Below are 11244 nucleotides of genomic sequence, written 5' to 3' on the forward strand. Positions count from 1 at the left end.
TTGTGTTTTGCATTTTATTTTGTAGCAGGTACCCTTTACCGGACAACAGCTTGGCTTTTGGTTGCAATTTATTTGATGAGTAAATTTCAGCGAAACAGGGCAGTTTTCTATTACTCTTGAGACCTTCCTCTTGTGATTTAATTGTAATTTGTCCACATTGAGGACAATGTGTAAAGTAAGTGTGGGGAAGGGTTTTATTATTAGGGGTGTTTTTTTTTTATGATTTTTATGCTTCATGGTATAATAATGCTGCTGAATTTATGATGGCATATTGCTGAAATTTTGAGCTTTCTTTTGTTAAATAGCTATTGCCATACAACTTATTTTGCTCATTTGTTTCTGCTGCCATTTGATTATGATTGGTTGAGTTAGATGTCAGGCACTTATCCCATGAATTTTGAGTAATATTTTTGTTTGATTAATGATTTGAGCTGATTTTTGGGATTACTCCAAGGGTTTATTGTGTCCTTTAAGTAAGACTTGAAACTCTAATTTTTACGAAAAACTAAACTTGCAAAGAATTTTATTCTTGGGTTTGAACAGTCCTTCAAACTAGGTTGAAAAGCAATTTCAATTAGTCTAACTAAGTCACTTTGACTGTTTTTGACTCTTGTGCATTTTTGAATAATTTGTTAAATTTGTGACTCTTTTAGACCTAGAATTTGAGGCTTGAGTTTAATTTTTATTGAGCTAAATTTTGACCGTTACTTCTAGAATTCTTTGTAGGATACCTAGGTACAAAGATGAGCCTTTTATGTGTATGTGTTTTTGAGTCAAGAGAAAAGTCGAAATGAGTCAACAAGTGTAAGACTTGTAGCAGTCGGATCGCTTCGCTGCCCAATAATGGGTAAAGAGCAGTGCTAGTAGCCACTTGAGCTCGTGACTTCATATACCCGTAAGTGGGTACCATTGATGACAACTCAAGCACACGATAAATGCTCAAGCTTCTTGACAAAAAAAAAAAAAAAAAAAAAAGCGTATGTTGAAAAAAGAGTCGGTGAAAAAAAAAAAAAAAAGAAAGAATAAAGAGTTTTCTTTTGTTTTTATTTAGTCTTTGCATGTATGGTCGCGATGAATTTTTGTACTTTGGTGAGTTACCAAATAATTATTTGAGGAACGGTTATCAACTTTTTGTTGCATGTGCTTAATTTTATATATTCAAGCCTTGGATTTTATGTTTAGGAGAGTCTAAATTCAACTTATTAGTCTTGCTTGCACTTCATTCAAACTTAGTCAATTTAACTTTGCTTAGTAATTGACTTTATTTTTCCGATTGTTCTCATAAGGATTGTTTAGGGTCGAGAAGAGTTCTTCCCTTTATGTTTGAGCTATGTTTTGTTGAGTTTTAAGTCATGCTTGAGGACAAGCATGGATTAAGTGTGGGGAAGTTTGATAAGTGCATTATCAAGTGCTTTTATTGTCTATATTCGTATGCATTTTTGGGTTATTTATGTGCTTAATTCACTTTGTTAGACAATTTTTACCAATTAGACATTATTTTAGTTGCATTTGGAGTAATATGATTAAATTGGTAAAATTCCAGCATTTTTTTTATCTTGACCCTTGTTCAGTTTTTCAGGGATATCTGGAGTTGTAGACCTTCAAATTGGATTCCGTTTGACGTCTTGGAAAGATGAAATAAAGTTCTACAATTGTCAAAGAGTAGAAGCTAATTCAGTCTCAATATTGATCAAATTCAGCTCTGAATTTTGAAGCTATGTGCTGTATAACTAAGCACAACCTGTTCTGTTGTGGACTTCATATCTGGAGTTCCAAGTGTCCAAACTAACTCAGCCCAGGCCCATTGAATTCTTAGAAGACAGCCCTACAGTTGTTGTGAGGACAATTAAATGAAATGAAGTTGTTTTGGTCTTCAAAAATGTCATAGAAGATTAACGTTTTGAGTAGAATTTCTTCTTCAATCTGATTTCGTTTTTTTAGGTCATATTCTTATTGTAGATGTCCGTTTTGGGCGAGCCTTAGCTCGTTAGAAAGCGGAGAGAGAGATTTTCAAATTTATTGAAGGAGTTAGAGCCTGATTTAGAGTAGAAGATGCTGAAAAACAGGGGAGAAATCAGAACAGCAAATATTTTTTGTTTACTGCTTTTGAATTTCCCAATTGATTAGGGATTCTTTTCCTTTTGGAGGTGTTATATATGGAGTGATTCTACAGCAGCAAGGAGGCACGTTATTCTTCTCTTAGTTCATCTATTAATCCAGGTTTTTGTTCTTTATTCTTTGTTTTGGTGATTGGAAGCCATGATTATGAGTGGCTAATTTCTTTACACCAATTCAAGGGATTTATCATCCTTGCACTTTTGTGAGACTCGGGTTTTAAATGAGTAGTTTCTTCTTGAATATCTGTTGTTTCTTGTTCTTATTTAGTTGATTCTATTGAATTCTTTGCTAAAAAGGCCTATTAGTGAACTGTTTGGTAGGATTAAGTGCTATTTCAGATTTCATAATCCGTAATTGTTATGAAAGTTTGAATGTTAGTAGCAATTAGGTATTACTGATTATATTTCAGGTTTTCAGTAATAATCTATAGAGACAATAGGGTTGAATTAAATGGTTTATGCTTTATAAATTGTTGTTCAAGTTTAACTACTTTGTGATTCTTAATGCTTTTATTAAATAGAAAGGGATTGCTTAATAATCATTTAATAATTAGAGTTAATGAGGGTGCTGGGCTCAAGTTAACGAAATAGTGGAGTTTTGGGAATTTATCATGCTTTTTAGTAAATTTCAGTTAAGTATTCAAAGAGTAATTAAATCATAAGTTGTCTATGATCAATTGTGCATTGGATTAGAAATCACCTTGAATTGGTTTTTCATCAATTTGCATTACTGCTTTAGTTTAATTAATTAATTTTCTTTTTGAACTATTAAGTTGAATTTTTCACAAACAAACCCCCCCTTCTTTTTAAACACAAAAATTAAGATTTCAGTCTCTAAGGTTCGACCTGAATTCACCACTTCTACAGTTAAATTCAGTAATTTAAATTTGGTGGAACCGACAAACATCAAGGTTAACTAGAACCTTTGGAAAATCTAGTGGGATAAAGGGTAGATCTAGGTGTTGATCTATTGCCTTGTACTGTTGGTTTGTCTCTTACCCTTGAAAAGAGATAACATAGTTGAGGATCTCAAGATGAGTCTTGGGGAGTGGATGTAGGTGAGTTAGTGCCGAACCACTATAAATCACTGTGTTAATCTTTTTTAAATTTCTGAAGTTTTGCTTGATACTACTTTATTTACACTTCTGTTTATATTTTAGAAATGCTCAAGTTGTTAACGATTCTGATGTTCTAAAACTAGAATAAGTCTTATCTTCTCTGAATATTAGAACTCTGGAATTCTGATAAGTGAATATACCAAGTTCTAACTGTTCTTCTATTCACAATATATTTCACTACTTGGGTTTCTAATTAATTTTTTAAACTTTATGAGAAAGTTCTAATTACAATAGCTTTACATCATAAAGTAGTTCTAATACTTGATTAAGGCTTTGTGAAGCAGTTCTAAATTCAATAACTGTCTCTCACACCGTCGTATATGATTTTCTAAACTTTATGAGGAAGTTCTAATTTCAATAGCTTTCCTTCATAAAGCAATTCTGATATTGGATAAGACATTGTGAAGCAGTTCTAATCAATAGCTACACTTTGTATAGTCTTTCTATTTTCATGAATAGAATGTTGTGAGGAAGTTCTAATCCATAACTTATCCTTACAAGTTCTTTACTTTTCCGCTGCACTTAGAATTCTATATTTTGTTTTAAAATTCTAAAATTTATATCTATTTTTAGAAAACCCAATTCACCTCCCCTCTTGGGTTGTGCCATACATATACGGGACCCACAAAAAAGATTTTACTTTTTTTGTTTTCATTTCCATAAATATTTTACATCTTTTCTTTAGTCAATCATTTGTAAAAGAAATAATTTTCCTTTGGTTTGAATACATCTCAACTAAGCCTAGAGACGAAAGTAGGATTTATAATTATAAAAATTTATTAAGAGGATATCTAAAAAAAGAAGAAGAGGCAAATGTTGGAAGAAATTGCTTGAGTTTAGGACTGTTGAATAAAGGCCTATTCTTCTGGGTTTGTTAGAGATTTTATCTATCTTATTTTATTCTTGTTATCGAAAAACACTTAACGAAATATGTGGTCTGAATTTTCTCTTTCTTGTATGATGTAAGGCTATATATAGCAAAGAGCTGCTTCAATAAAATTATCACTCATAACTCCAATTGTTCATGTTTCTGTATTAGTTGTTTTGCTGTTTTAATACTTTACAATTGGTATCAGAACCCCCACTAGGCTTGTAGAAAAGAAGTTGCAGACTTCGAGTGATCAAACACTGAGAGGATGAGTGAAGACAAGACTTTGACGAAGATTCCTCACTTCGACGGTCATTATGATCACTGGAGTGAACTAATGGAAATCTTCTCAGGGCAAAAGGTCTTTGGAGCTTGGTGGAGAATGGTTTTGAAGAACTAACAGTAGGAACGAGGCTGATTAAGGCGCAACAGGCACAACTTGATGATGCTATAACTAAGGATCACCAAATCAAGCATTATCTATTCTAGGCAATTGATCGAACTATCTTTGAACAAATCTTGGATTATCGCACAACCAATATCGTTTGTCATGCCTGGCTCTAATCACCAGAGGAATTGTCCGCTTTGGATCAAACCAAATCCCCTATACAAGATTGGCAGGATCCATACGGTTTTGTCCCGCAGATGAAATGGGAAACTTCCTAGGAGGTCACCCATCCTAGGATTTCTGTTAAGCGAGCACGCTTAACCCTAGAGTTCTTCCAGCTCTCCAGCTATTCCACCAAAAGATGCCTCTAATGATTAGTTTCCCCCTTTTCCATATATGATTCGATTCATTCCTATGTCCCGCATTCCACTACCCTAGCTAGCCTGCCATTGTAGAAGCTAGCTAGGAGCTTTGCTCTACCCGCCCTCTTAGGATCGTTTTGCCGGGTCGGGATGTCACAGTTTGGGACTCAATGAAACAAAAGTTTGGAGGAAATTTAATGGTGAAGAAATATCTTCTTAACTCATTAAGAAGAGAGTTTGAGGTTCTCGCAATGAAGAAAGATGAAACCATTAATGAGTATTTTGCAAGAGTGATGATGGTCTCCAACAAGATGAGGAGCAATGAAGAAGATATGTCTGACACAAAGATTGTTCAAAAAATCCTGCTTACCCTAACTAAGAAGTTCATATATGTTGTAGCGTCCATCGAAGATTGAAAAGCTACTGACAACATGTCCATCGATGAATTATAGAGTACATTAGTGGTGCATGAACAAAAATTTCGAAGGACAAGCAATGATGATGAGGATCAAGTTCTGAAGGTATAAGCCCGGTCTGGAACAAGAAATAGAGGGACAGTACCTTACAGAGGAAGGGGACGGGGAAGAGGGAGAACAACTTTCAACAAAGCAACTATTGAATGTTATAGATGTCACGACTTAGGACATTTCCAACATGAATGTCCAAAGTTGAACAAGGAAGCAAATTATGCAGAGTTGGAATAGGAAGATGAGTTGCTGGTACTGGCATATGTAGAACTACATGAAGCAAAGAGGAGTGATGCGTGGTTCTTAGATTCTAGATGTTCAAACCACATGTGTGGGAATCTAGATATACTTTTAAGCTTGGACACAACTATTTCTCACACTGTCAAGCTTGGAAATAATACTAGAATGAAGGTTACTGGAAAAGGAGCTGTGAAACTATTTTTGAAAGGAATTTGCTATACCGTTGGAGATGTGTATTGGGTACCTGAACTAAAAAATAATCTATTAAGCGTCAGGCAACTTCAGGATAAGGGAGTATTAGTGCTATTTAAAGACGAAGTGTGCAGTATCATCCACAAAGAGGAAAAATGGCGAAATCCATTATGAGTGCAAACCAAATGTTCATTTTGCTTGCTGAAACACCTGTCACAACAAATGAAGAAAGGTGTCTCCAAATTAGTAATACAGATTAGTCAACACTTTGGCACTACCACTATGACCATCTCATCTACAAAGGCTTATGTACCTTGAAATACAAAAATATGGTCGTAGGTTTGCCACAAATTGTAGCTTCAAGTGTCACTTGCGAGGCATGCATGAAAGGCAAGCAACATCGGACTCCAATTCCTAAAAAGAGTCAGTGGAGAGCAACTAAGAAATTGGGTTTAGTTATGCAGATCTTTGTGGTCCTATCACACTAGCTTCAAGCCACCAGAAGAGGTATTTATTGTGTTTCATAGATGATTTTTCTAGGAAAGCATGGACTTATTTTCTTTTAGAAAAATCAGAAACATTTTATCACTTTAAATGTTTCAAAATACTCGTGGAAAAAGAAATTGGAATGCTTGTTAAATGCTTAAGAATAGATAGAGGAGGAGAATTTAACTCTGCAGAGTTCAATGATTTTACAAACATCATGGAGTAAAGAGACAATTGAACACAGGTTATACTCCACAACAAAATGGAGTGGTCGAACGCAAGAATCGTACTGTGATGAACCTGGTGAGAGTTATGTTGATATAGAAGAAAGTGCTCAAGATTTTCTGGCCAGAGGTGTTGGCTCAAAGGTCAAATATTTATCTCGAGATTTTGATGATTAAAGCAAAACAAATAAATTTAAATTATATTATTTGTGCTAATAATATTTTTTATGTAGATTATATAAGGAAGGTAATAATAAACAAGGCAAGTCCTACAATTTCAAGGATCATGAAGACTATTGAAGACCTTAGTGGTTAGATTTTTAGGATTCATTGTAGGATAGAGAGAACATCCATTTATAAGCACAAAATTAATTTCTTCTCTCTTTATCAAAAGAGTTTTTTCGAAAACAATTCCTTAAAAATCAAAAGCTTATCTTACCTAAAATGGAGGAGATCTTGTAATAAATATCTTAGAAAAAGCTTGTTTTAGTTTTTCGAAAACTATCTTCATAAAGGTTCGAAATTTATTCATTTACCTAAATTAAAGAGACTTTGTCTCAAACGATTTTGGTAATAAGAATAAATCGAATAAGATTTTTATGCTCTTCATTTTCAAAAACAAATTTTTTAAAGAGATCCAAAATCTTGATTTTATCTTCTTACCTAAATGAAAGAGATTCTATCTCAAATCGTTTTTGGTAAATATTTATTTTGAAAAAAAGATTTCTTTTATTTTCAAAAATCTTGTTTTTTAAAAGGAAAGTTAGATTTTCTTTTATTTGCTTACTAAAAAAGAAAGAATATTGACTCAAAAGATTTGGTAACAAAGATTTTCGTATCTTCTAAAAACGAAAAGTCAGTATTCTTATTTGAAAAAGGGATTTCACTTTCTAAATCTGAGATTCTCATCCCTCTCTATAAAAGTCGTCTTTTCTTTAAAAGATGTGGGTGAAAAGAGTTTTCGTTTTAAGAGTATTCGTCCATTGATCATATCTTTTATCTCTCAAAACTTACTTTCTACCCCCTTATTTCTTTTCATCTTAATACTTTACGTTTTATCTTTAAAAGAGAAAAGAAATTTTATACAACTTCTTTTGAAAAACAGTTCTGATTTCTAAAACGATATTCTATTCTTAAAAACTGTTTTTTCCTGTGCTTATATTTGCATTTCTGTCTGTCTATTTAGATTATGTAATCTTTAGTAGACAGGTTTTTATTTGATAAACATTTGTGTAATAGCTTAGGTGAAAATCTATGTGAAATAGGTTATCAAGCGACCTTCTCTGTGAGAGAGATTCTAATGTCTTGATGTGAGTTTCTATACTCTACCAAAAACAAAAAGGGTTGAGGTTAACTAGAACCTTTGGAAAATCTAGTGGGACAAAGGGTAGATCTTGGAGTTGATCTATTGCCTTGTACTGTTGGTTTGTCTCTTACCCTTGAAAAGAGATAGCATAGTTGAGGATCTCAAGATGAGTCTTGGGGAGTGGATGTAGGTGAGTTAGTGCCGAACCACTATAAATCACTGTGTTAATCTTTTATTTTCTGAAATTCTACTTGATACTATTTTACTCACACACTTCTGTTTATATTTTTAGAAATGCTAAAGTTGTTAAAGGTTTTGATGTTCTAAACTAAATAAGCTTTGTCTTTTTCTGAACATTAGAACTCTGGACTTTTGCTCAGTGAATATACGAAGTTCTAAATTGTTCTTCTATTTTCAGTATATTTCACTACTTGGGTTTCTAATCAGTTTTCTAATCTTGATTGAAGCTTTGTTGAAGCGGTTCAGATTTCAATAACTGTCTCTCACGTAGTCTTTTATATTTATTTAAACTTTATGAGGAAGTTCTAAACATAATAGCTTTTCTTCATAAAGTAGTTTTGATATTGCATAAGAAATTGTGAAAGTAGTTCTAATCAATAATTGTACTTTGCAAAGTCTTTCTATTTTCTGCATAAGGGCATTGTGAGGAAGTTGTAATCAATAACTTATTCTGACAAGTGCATTGCTTTTCCCGCTGCTAAAGAATTCGAGTTTGATTTTAAAAGTTAAATTTTATTTTTTGAAAATCCAATTCACCCCCTCTTAGGTTGTGCCATACACATACGGGACGCACAATCTGGTATTAGAGCATTAGCTCTTGACTTATCGAAGCTTAATAGCTTAAGAGATAAGATCCCATGGCAGCCCCACTTCGTCTTACATCTTTAGAAGGTCAATCAGTTTCTAGACCAGCTTTGTTCAATGGTTCTAATTACTCCTATCGGAAAACCAGAATGGAAAATTTCATAAAATTAGTTGACATAAACTGCTGGAGGAACATCATTACTAGTCCTCGTATTCCTATGAAAACTATAGAAATGAGAGAGTTAGAAAATCAGAAGAAGAATATACTGATGCTGATTAGAATGATATTTCTATAAATGCAAAAGCTATTAATATTCTTCATTGTGCTTTAGATCCAACAGAGTACAACAAAGTGTCTGGATGTAAGTCTGCAACGAAAGTCTGGGAAAAACTTAGAGTTACCTATGAGGGTACAGATAGAGTGAAAGAATCCAGAATTAATATCCTTTGGAGAGAATATGAAATGTTTAGTATGAAAGAGGGAGAAACTATTATTGAATTAAATTCTATATTTACTAATATAGTTAATCCTTTGAGAACTCTCGGAAAGGAAATTTCAGAAGATGAGCTTGTTAAGAAAATCCTTAGAATTCTACCTAAATATGGGATTCTATAGGAATTGTTATGAATTACAAAGAAACTCCCATTACTTATGATTATCTAATAGGAGCTCTTGTTTTAGAAGAGATGAAATCTTCTTTGACTATAGAAGATAAGAAAAAGAAAGGACTGGCTTTGAAAGTAGTTTCTAGTAAAGAAAGTTCTTTTGATCTTGATAGTGATGATTTAGCACTTGTTGCTAAAAGATTCAAAAAGTTCTATTTTAAGAGTGGAAGGCCATAGAAAAAGTTTATCAAAAAGAACTTTTCACCTAAAAATAGCAACTTACCTAAGAAAAAACCTTCTAAAGTGGTTTGTTATGAATGCAACAAACCCAGCCATTGTGAATACTCAAATTTTGAGGCTCAAAAAGCCAGTTTTCCCGGACTGCAAACAGTTCGGCCGGACCAGAGGCCATTTTGGAAATTTACCGGAAGTATGCCAATATGGTACTTAAAACGTTCGGGACGTCGCGAGGATCGCGGAACTAGTCCCGGAATATTTTTTGGAGGTCCGGAACACCCGGAAAAGCCTTCGGAACGTAAAACTAGAAAGTGCGCCTGCGGCGGCGGCAGCAGCCGCCCTCACCGGCGGCGGTAGCCGCCTGCGACGACGGCGGCGGGCGCCCTCCTCGGCAGGAGCTGGCAGGCCACGGCGGCAGCGATCGCCCTCCACGGTGGCAGCGGCCGCCCTCCAGCCCGATTTTTGCCTATAAATAGGCCCCGGGTCCTCAGTTTTTACTCACTCAGTCTGTGTTGACGGACGCTCCTTCTCCCCTATGCTCCTTGCGATTCTTTACTGCTTTTCTGCATTTTTTTAGCTTTATTGCTTTCTTGCTTTGTTAATTGGTCACTAAAATCGAATTAATTAATATTCCCTTTAACGAGGAGCTTAACCTGGAGCTAAGAAGTGGCCGACGACTGACTCAGGTTATAACGAAACCTTATCTATTCAATTTCAGCATAATCTGCATAATTTTCTCTTCTACTCCAATTCTGAATTCATGCATAAAGGCATTCATATCATTGATATGGCAAATAAATTGCCTCAATTAATTAAGTTCAGGCTAAGATGCCCGGTTAATCAATAATCGTGGTATTCATGCCAAACTTCGACAATATTGGCTAAAGCCTAGTTAATTAATAGCTATGGTAATCGCCTTTATTTCAAACAGTCCGACTTAAGTCTAATTAATCAATAATTGCGGCTAAAAGGCCTTCATTAAACATGTTTTTCTTGGCAATAAATTGCCTATATTACAAATCAATTAATCACTTTTGGCAAACAAATTGTCTATAAGTAGATTAATCTTTTTTTTTAGTGACAAATCGCTTAAATCCAAATCTTTGGCAAAAATGCCTTGAATTAATCAATCTTTTTGGCTAAAAGCCTTAAATCAATCATTTTGGCGACAAGCGCCCAATCAATCAATTTTTGGCAACAAATTGCCTAAAAATCATTTTGGCTAAAAGCTTTAAATCAATCATTTTGGCGACAATCGCCCAATCAACATTTTTGGCATAAATTGCCTAAATCAATTTTTGGCTAAAAGCCTTAAAATTAATCATTTTGGCGACCATCGCCTAAATCACATCAATTTTTTGGCAACAAATTGCCTAAATCAATTTTTGGCTAAAAGCCTTAAATCAACACTTTTGGCAACAAATGCCTAATCAAACCAATTTTCTAGCAAAATGCCTAAACAAAATGCACGAAGCATACACACACTCATGCATTAAGCATACCCATTCAAAGCCCTTTTAAAAAGGTCTATCGAACTACGTCGACTTTGATCTTCCATTCAAACGGAAGTACGTAGGCACGTTTGGGATTTAACCCCGAGCGGCAAGTCGAAATCTCTTAAACATTTCAATTGGTTCAATTACCTTGCAAAGCATTCATTTATTTGGTTAGTTAATCAGCATGACATAGTCTCGGGATCCACCTCGGGTTCGTAGATTGTGCCTTAAACATTGGGATAATTAATCTAGTAATTAGCTTAATTAAAATTGGAGTCAACTTAGGTTTTTTTCCTATTTACCCTAAAATAA

At 34.2% G+C, this 11244-nt stretch overlaps 1 pseudogene; it reads left to right on the top strand.

Annotated features, from left to right (window-relative positions):
- Window positions 1–4371: 4371 nt before the first annotated feature.
- On the top strand, window positions 4372–5557 carry LOC149495643 (uncharacterized; annotated as a pseudogene).
- The last annotated feature ends 5687 nt before the right edge of the window (window positions 5558–11244 follow it).

This window comes from Jatropha curcas, chromosome 6 (genome assembly GCF_041381405.1).
Source record: "Jatropha curcas cultivar XTBG-Jc1 chromosome 6, XTBG_Jcur_1.0, whole genome shotgun sequence".
NCBI lineage: Eukaryota > Viridiplantae > Streptophyta > Magnoliopsida > Malpighiales > Euphorbiaceae > Jatropha > Jatropha curcas.